We start from the raw sequence: 9,949 nt of genomic DNA on the forward strand, positions 1-9,949 counted from the left end.
TTTCTGCATCTTTTGAGATGATTGTATGGTTTTTGTTAATTTGGTTATTGATATAGTCAATTATGCTAATAGTTTTCCTAATATTGAACCAGCCCTGCATTCCTGGTATAAATCCTACGTGGTCATGGTATATTATCCTGGAGATGATTTTCTGTAATCTTATTGCTAAGATTTTATTTAAGATTTTTCCACTGATGTTCATTAGGGAGATTGGTCTATAATTTTCTTTCTCTGTTTTAATCCTACCTGGTTTATGTATCAGTACCATGTCATAAGGGAAATTTGGTACAATTCCTTCATTCCCTATTTTTTCAAATATTTTATATAGCATTGGAATTAATTGTTCTTTAAATGTTTGGTAGAATTCACATGTAAATCCATCTGGTCCTGGGGATTTTTTCTTAGGGTCTATTTCTTTTTCTAAAATGGGCCTAGTTAAGTAATTTATTTCCTCTTCTATTAATCTGGGCAACCTATGAAGGTACTCATCCATTTCATTTATGTCATCAAATTTATTGACATAAAATTGGGCAAAGTGATTCCTAATTATTGTTCTAATTTCCTCTTCATTAGTGGACATTTCTCCCTTTTCATTCTTAAGACTAACAACTTCATTTTCCTCTTTCTTTTTCTAATCAAATCTATCAAGGGTTTATCTATTTTGTTGTTGTTTTTTTTTTTTTTTCCATAAAACCAACTCTTAGTTTTATTTATTAATTCAATAGTTTTTTTTCTTACTTTGAATTTTATTGATGTCTCCTTTTAATTTTGGAATTTCAAGTTTAATGTTCGATTGGGAGGGTTTTAATTTTCTCTTTTTCTAGCTTTTTTAGTTTTGTCTGATTCATTGATTTTCTTTTTCTCTATCTTATGTAATTAAGCATCTAGAGATATAAACTTTCCCCTTATTACTGCCTTGACTGCATACTACACATTTTATTATGACATCTCATTATTGTCATTATCTTGGCTGAAATTATTAATTGTATCTATGATTTGCTGTTTCATCCAATCATTCTTTAGGATGAGATTATTTAGTTTCCAATTACTTTTTGATCCATTTTCTCCTGGCTTGTTATTGAATGTAATTTTTATTGCATCGTGATCTGAGAAAGATGCATTTACTATTTTTGGCTTTCTGCATTTGAATTTGAGGTCTTTATGTCTTAATATATGGTCAATTTTTGTATACGTTCCATGAACTGCTGAGAAGAAAGTGTACTCCTTTCTGTCTCCATTCAGTTTTCTCCAAAAATCTATCATACCTCTTTTCTAGCATTCTATTTACCTCTTTAATTTCTTTCTTATTTATTTTGTGATTTGATTTATCTAGTTCTGAGAGTGCAAAGTTGAGATCTCTTACTATTATAGTTTTGCTGTCTATTTCTTCTTGCAACTCCCTTAACTTCTCTTTTAGGAATTTAGATGCTATACTACTTGGTGCATTCTTTTTAAATATTGATATTGTTCATTATCTATGTTATACTTTAGCAAGATATAGTGCCCTTCCTTATCTTTTTTAATTAGATCAATTTTTACTTTTGCTTGATCTGAGATCAGGATGACTACCCTTGCATTTTTGACCACACCTGAAGCATAGTAGATTCTGCTCCAGCCTTTTTACCTTTATTCTGTATATATTACCTTGCTTCAAGTGTGTTTCCTTTAAACAACATATTGTAGGATTCTGGCTTTTAATCCAGTCTGCTATCAGCCTCTGCTTTATGGAGGAGTTTACCCCATTCACATTTATAGTTAAAACTACTAATTCTGTATTTTTTGCTATCTTATTATCCCCCCAAATTATGCTTTTCTCTTTCCTTTTCCCCTTACCCCCTCCCAGTATTAGACTTATAAGCACCACTTGCTTCATACAGCCTTCTCTTTTTAGAATCCCTCCCTCCCCCTTGAAATCCCTCCCCTTTTCTTAAATGTTTTCCTTATTATTTGTGTATTATCTTCTATTTATCCTAACACTCCCCTTTCTATTTTTCCCCTGTCACTTTTCAATAAGGTGGGAGAAGTTTCTATGTAAACCAAATTTGTCTAATATTTTCTCTTTGAGCCAAATCTGATGAGAGTTAAGATTCACATTATACTCATCCCCCTCTCTTCATTCTCTCATATATAATAGATTTCCTTTGCCTCTTTGTGAGATGTACTTTCCCTCTTTTTACTTCCACTTTTCCCTTTTTCTGCTTCAATATTCCTTTCCACCTTAAGTTTCTTTTTTATATTATAACAGTGAAACCAAATTATACATGTACTCTTTATGCATACCCATAACAGAAATACAGTTCTCAAGAGTTCTTTTTACCTTTTTATGCTTATCTTGGGTTCTATATTTAGATGTCTTTTTTTTTTTGTTGTTGTTGTTGTTGTTTAGCCCTGAGTTTTTCATCAGGAATAAATGGAATTTGTAATTTTCTTCTCTAAAATATAATGTTTTCTGGGAGCAGGTTTCTTGGGGGTTTCTGGAGGCAGACTTAGTTTCAGTTTAGTGTAATCACCCTAAATGCAGCCAGGAGTTAAAATCCAAATCCTTTATTGTATCCTTCAAAGACTTGTCTCCTTTCTTGGACTTGGTTAGCTTTCTTAGAGGCCTATCTCTTTCCTTGGTTCCAAGAGCTCCTGCTCTTAGTCCTTTGCCTCTGCCAGCTTCAGCCGTCAGCCAGCACAAAGGTGGAAGATGGAATTAATCTGTCTCCTCCTCCAAGAGCTTCTAGTGGGTTTGTGTGTCTGTCCCTGAGAGCTTCTTGTTTATTTGCTGTACACTAAGTACACACCAATCATTATATCATTAGGAAACCATTATTTGTTGTAGGATTAAATCAATGCTAAACTAGATTTAATCAGTGTCTCCTCAATTTCATTTAGTACCTTGTTTCAAGTTCTGGCCCATAACATCTTGTAGAATCAGATCAATCATACTGAACCATGCCATATTAGATAACTATTGTTTCTATCAATTCTACTGATTTAGTACCTTGTAAAATCCTAACAGGAATTCACCTATTTCATTGAATGTCCATCTTCTTCCCTGGGAATTAAAAAAAAAAAAAAAAAAAAAAGCTCAGTTTGGCTGGGTAAGTTATTCTTGGCTACATACCAAGTTCTTCTGCCTTTCAGAATATCAGATTCCAGGCCCTTCGATTTTTAATGAGGATGGTGCTATATATCCTGAATGATGCTTATTGTGGTTCCTTGATATTTGGTTTTTTTACTTGGTCTGATAGTTCTGGAATTTAGTCACAATATTTCTTGAAGTTTTGATTTTGAGATCTCTTTAAGTAGGTGTTTGATGAATTCTTTCGATGTCTATTTTACTCTCTGTTTCTATAACATCTCTTTGATAATTTCCTGAAAAATAATGTCTAGGCTCTTTTTTTTTCATATAATTTTCAGGAAGTCGAATAATCCTTAGATTTTCTCTCCTAGATTTATTTCCCAGGTCTGTGGTTTTCCCAAATAGGTATTTATCTATTTTTTCAGTTTTTTTTGGTTTTGCTTGACTGATTCTTGGTGCTTCCTAGAGTCATTCATTTTCATTTGTTCAAGTCTTATTTTTAATGAATTATTTTCTTCATTTACTTTTTACATTTCTTTTTGTATTTGTCCAATTGAGTTTTTAAATGAATTGTTTTGTTCTATGGATTTTTTTTTTTCATTTTAGCCAGTTTTTTTTTTTTTTGTTTGTTTTTTTTAAGAATTATTTTCTTTTTTCAATTCACAAATTCTGCTTTTTGTGGGAGTTGTTTATCTTTTCCAATTTGCAAATTATGTTTTTCATGGAATTGATTTCTTTATGCATTTTATCTTGTAATGACTTAGCCTGACCCTCTTGCAAGGCTTTCCTTTTCTTTCCCCATTTTTTCATCTATCTCTCACTTAAGAGCCTTTTTAATTTCTTCTATGAGAGCCTTGTGTGATGGGGACCAGAGCATATCTACCTTTGGATCTAAAGACAAACTGTGTCTAGTCTCCTCAGGGTTTGAAATCTGCTCTCTTTCCTTATAGAAGCTAACAATAGAGCATGCTTTTTTTTTTTTTTTTTTTTTTTTTTTTTTTTGCTCATTTTGAAATAAAAAACAAACAAAAACTTATGGTCTGCTTATTGGAGGAAGTGGGGTATTTTTAAGCTGCCTCTACAGACAACAGGAAGTGGCAGTGAAGGGGCAGTGGAACAGCACTCACTGGCTTCCCCAGGACCTGAAATTAGGTCCTGGAATCAGCAGCAATGGAAAGGCAGCTACTAGGGCTATGCTGGGAACCTCCTACTGTAGCTGCCCCTGGATCACACTGAATCACTCTGGTTGCTGGGTAGGTGTGGTCGGTCCCAAGAGACTCTAGTTTTTAAGATTATAGATATTACCTGTATTTATAGCTTCTGTCCTGTTCTACTGGCTTGCTGACAGAGCAAAGTAGCTCCCACTGATTTAAAGTTCTCTCCCCAGATTTTCCACCAGCTGAGACTATACCCTGTCCCCCTCCAGTCTGCTCAGCATGAATTATTTCTGGAGCTCTCACTGCCTTCCTGAGGTCTGTGCCTGGCCTACCCCCATTCTGTCTCTGTCCTGAGCAAAAACCAGACCTTTTTTTTTTTTTTGGAGAATTTCGAGAATATCTTCTGTTGGTAAAGTGTTGTACTCCCAGTGTTAGTGAGTTTTGACAGTCAAGCACTAATTCCAAGGCTGAATATTGTTAAAATAGATTGATGGAAAAGGAGAATTTAGGAAGATGTGTGTGGTTCTTTCTACCATCTTGGCTCCACCCCTAACATATTAGTTTAACAAAGCATCTTACAAATAAAAGAACAAATACTTAGTAAGCACTTGATATGTGCATCCATGATGCACATACCATGTTTCCCAGATAATAAGACACTGTCTTATTATATTGTTTTTGGACAGAAAAACACCAGTGGGCTTATTTTCAGGGGAGGGCTTATTTTAATGAACATTGACAGCGATTTTAATAAACAGGTAAATGTGAACAAAAAAAGTACCTTTATTCAATAATGATCATGTTATCTTCTTTAACAACATCGTCATAAGTGTCCATACCCTGAATTCTGTCCTGGATGTCTTGTGCCTCTATTTCCTTCAGAAGAAGTGGACCCAATCTGTCATGTCCAGCAATATAGCTCTCTTTAAATGAACATGTCTTGTCCAGGTAACCTGCTCGTAGTGCCTTGGCGACACAGCTGTCAGTAATTTTATCCCATGACTTCTTCACCCAAGTCACGACTTCTTGCAGACAGGGCTTCACAAAGTTTCCATGCTGATTTCTTTCCATTCTATTTTCAATGTAGTCATTGACTTCCATGCGCAAATGGTCTTTGAATGGCTTGTTTATTGCAATATCAAGGGTGTGGAGATAGGCAGTTATTCCCGCAGGAATCATTACTTGATTTATTCTTCTCTCTGCAAGGAAGTTCTTCATTTCTTTAGCACGGTAAGTGCTGGCTGAGTTCTTCTTTTATTCTCCATCATGCCCCTGAGTTCTTCTTTTATCTTCCATCATGCCCCTTTTATCCTCCATCCTGCCCCCTCACTCCGCTTACATACCATGTTTTTATGTTGTCCTGCCTCAGCTCTCCTCCGCAGCACTGCTCTCAATGGTGCCAGCAAGCAAATCACTGGGGAAGAACAGGATGACGCGCTCACTGCTGCAGCTCTGATTGGATGCAGCTTGGAGCGCGAGGTACGTTTCACCGGGGTGGGGGAGGGGGACGGTGCATATAGAGAGTACTGTAATGTAGCATATAGAGCAGGGGATCACCTTCACTACAGTAGCAATCTCAATAGGGCTTATTTTGGGGGGAGGGCTTATTTTAGAGGAATCTTACACAGTAAGGTGAGGGCTTATTTTCAGGATAGGTCTTATTATCGGGGAAACACGGTATATATTCATTTGATTCTCATAACACTTCTGGGAGGTAGTTATTAATTATATCACCATTTTATAGTTAAAGGTACTGAAGTAGACAGAAGTTTAGAGTTCCTTAAGATCATATAGGTAATGCATTTAATTCTGTGGTCAATTTTAAATTCATGTCGTCTTGATTTTAGGCCAAGGGCTCTATCTACTGGGTTACCTAGAGTAGAAATATCTCCCCCCCAAACAAACCTGAGAGGCAGGTGCCAATCTGATCATATTTACAAATGAAAAAAATTAAGTATGAATGACTAAATGACTTACCAATGCCACAAAGTTGGTAATTTTTCAAAGTCAGATTTGAAACCAGTTCTCCCTAATTTTAAGTCCAGGTTCTGTAACAACAACAACAACATGTATTTATTACATATTTATTTGTGTATATGTCTATTTTATAGCATATGGATTATTATTATTATTGTCACCTTAGTAGTATTATGGTTATAAAAGCAACAACAGCAGATAACATTTACATAGAGGTTTATGGTTTACAAAGTACATTTTATCCTTAAAATTAACAGTAACATTGTTTTAAGAATGACTTTGAATTAAAAATCATTTTGACTATTACAAATTCCCAAAATAACTACAAAGGATATAGGAAGGAAGATACTATCTGCATCCAGAGAAATAACTGGAAAAATGGGACTTCCAGCCAAGATAGCGGAGAGGAGGCACACAGGCTGCATAAGCTCCACATTTTCTCTCAGAATCCATTTCATTACAAGCCTCTGAATTAATGCTTGGCTGAAGAAAAAAAAAACACAAACAGTTACCAAAAGAAGACATCCTTGAAATTCACCAGGAAAGGTCTGTTTTTGCTTGAGGACAGGGACTGTTTTAGATCAGGTGCAGTCTGAAGGCAGGCAGCCTCAAGGACAGCCTGGCAGGCAGCTCACAGTAGAGCAGACCGGAGGGGGGTGGGGTGTGATCTTAGCCGTCTCTGTGGGGAGAGCTTTGCTACAGGATTGGATAATTTGCAATGGCAGCAAGTCAGTAGCCCAGCAGAGAAGCTAAAAACACTGGGGGTGAAGAATACAACCCTGAACAGCTGGAGTCTCTTGGGACCTGGCCACTCCCCTTCCCCCTTCCTCCCCCCCTCCACTTCTCCTCCCCTCCCCCAGTGTCTCAGCATGGTCTCAGAGTCTCAGAGCACAGATGCAGCACAGTCCTGCTAGTGCCTCGCTGCTGCCCCCGCAGTCTGTAGAGGAAGCTAGATAACACCACCCAGCCTCTCCCCCCAAAAAAGCAGATTCCATTTTTTTTCTTTTTTTCTTTGCTAGTTTGTCTTTGATTCTTCTCTGACAAAATGAGCAAAAAATTGAAAAGGACCTTAATCATTGACACCTTCTATATGCATAGAGAGCAGATTCTAAACCCTGAGGAGACTAAAAACAGATTATCTCCAGGTGAATCCCCAAAGAAGGAGATCATCTAGTCCTCAGCACAGATGAATCTCATAGAAGAAATTTAAAATGCTCTCACAAGAAAGCTAGAAGAAAAATGGGAAAAGGAGAGGGAGGCTTGGCAAGAGAGTCTGGAGAAGTCATCCCACTCATTTAAAGACAGAGTGGATAAAGAAATCAAATCCTTGAAAAATAGGATTAGTGAACTGGAAATAGAAAATAGCTCTCTAAAAAAATAAAATTGGCGAAATGGAAAAAAAAATTCCATAGAACAAAACAACTCAATTGGACAATTAGAAAAAGATATAAAAAAAGTGAGTGAAGAAAATACTTCATTGAAAATCAGAATCAAACAAATGGAATTGAATGACTCAAGGAGACAACAAGAATCAGTCAAGCCAAACCAAAAAAATCAAACAATGGAAAAGAATGTGAAATACCTTCTTGGGAAAACAACAGACTTGGAAAATAGATCTAGGAGAGACAATCTGAGAATTATTGGACTCCCAGAAAAATATGATGAAAAAAGAGCTGGACAGTATTTTTAAGGAAATTATCAAAGAGAACTGCCCAGAAGTCATAAAAACAAAGGGTAAAATAGACATTGAAAGAATTCATCGATCACCTACTGAAAGGGATCCTAAAATCAAAACACCAAGAAATATATGGCCAAATGCCAGAACCCTCAGATGAAGGAAAAAATACTGCAAGTGGCTAGAAAAACCCACTTCAAATATAGAGGAGCCACAATAAGTATAACCCAGGATCTAGCAGCATCCACATTAAAGAATCGAAGGGCGTGGAATATGATATTCTGGAAGGCTAAGGAACTTGGTATGCAACCAAAAATAACTTACCCAGCCAGAATGAATATCTTTTTCCAGTGAAGAAGATGGTCATTCAATGAAATAAGCGAATTTCACCTATTTTTGATGAAAAAACCAGAATTTAACAAAAAGGTTGATCAACAAATATAGAACTCAAGAGAAACCTAAAAAGGTAAAAAGACATTTTGGGAACTATATTTCTGTTATAAAGATGTTTAAAAAATACATGTATACTTTGTTCTAGAAACTGGATGTGGAAAGGACATTGTACCAGAAAAAGGGTAAAGGGGGGGTACTACATCTCAGGAAGAGGCAAAGGAAATATATTATATCTGAGAGAAAGAACGGAGGGGGATGAATATAGTGGGTATCTTACTGCCATCAGAATTGGCTTTAAGAGAAAAATTTTGGACATATTCAATTTATGGTGAAACTTCTCCCACCTCATTGAAAAGTGAGGAGGGAAAAGTGAAAAGAGAAGGAATAAGCTAAGTGGAAGAAATACAGAAACTGGGAAGGAAAGGGGTAAGATAGGGGGAGGAACTCTAAGGTGGGGGAAGAGATAATAAAAAGGGAGGGCTGTGAGAAGCAAGAGGTGCTCATAAGCTTAATGCTGAGAAGGGGGGAAGGGGGAAAGAAGGGAGAAAAGCATAAACAGTGGTTAACAAGATGGCAAGTAATACAGAATAGGTAATTTTATCCATAAATGTGAATGGGGTAAACTCTCCCATAAAGAGGAAGCAGTTAGCAGAATGGATTAAAAGCCAGAATCCTACAATATGTTGTTTACAGGAAACACACCGGAAGCAGGGAGATACATGTAGAGTATAGGTAAAAGGTTGGAGCAAAATCTACTATGCTTCAGGTGAAGTCAAAAAAGCAGGGGTAGCTATCCTGATCTCAGATCAAGCAAAAGCAAAAATTGATCTAATTACAAGAGATAAGGAAGGTCACTATATCTTGCTAAAGGGTAGTATGGATAATGAAGCAATATCAATATTAAACATATATGCACCAAGTGGTGTAGCATCTAAATTCTTAAAAAAAGAAATTAAGAGAGCTGCAAGAAGAAATAGACAGCAAAACTATAATAGTGGGAGATCTCAACCTTGCACTCTCAGAATTAGATAAATCAAACCACAAAATAAATAAGAACGAAGTCAAAGAGGTAAATGAAATAGTAGAAAAGTTAAATATTATAGATCTCTAGAAAAAATGAAATGGAGACAGAAAGGAGTACACTTTCTTTTCAGCAGTTCATGGAACCTATACAAAAATTGACCATATATTAAGACATAAAAACCTCAAACTCAAATGCAGTAAGGCAGAAATAGTAAATGCATCCTTTTCAGACCACGATGCAATGAAAATTACATTCAACAAAAAGCCAGAGGAAAGTAGACCAAAAAATAATTGGAAAGTAAATAATCTAAAGAATGATTGGGTGAAACAGCAAATCATAGACATAATTAATAACTTCACCCAAGAAAACGACAATAATGAGACATCATACCAAAATGTATGGGATGCAGCCAAAGTGGTAATAAGGGGAAATTTCTTATCTCTAGAGGCCTACTTGCATAAAATAGAGAAAGAGAAGGTCAATGAATTGGTCTTGCAACTAAAATGCTAGAAAAGGAACAAATTAAAAATCCCCCAAAACACTAAACTGAGAAAGAACTGATGAAGAGAAATTATGCATAGAATGATTTTGTACTTATGTATATATTTGTGTTTAAAGGTAGTCATCTTTCAGGGGAGGGGGAAAAAGAAAAAAAG

Source organism: Antechinus flavipes, chromosome 2 (assembly GCF_016432865.1).
Source record: "Antechinus flavipes isolate AdamAnt ecotype Samford, QLD, Australia chromosome 2, AdamAnt_v2, whole genome shotgun sequence".
NCBI classification, from domain to species: domain Eukaryota; kingdom Metazoa; phylum Chordata; class Mammalia; order Dasyuromorphia; family Dasyuridae; genus Antechinus; species Antechinus flavipes.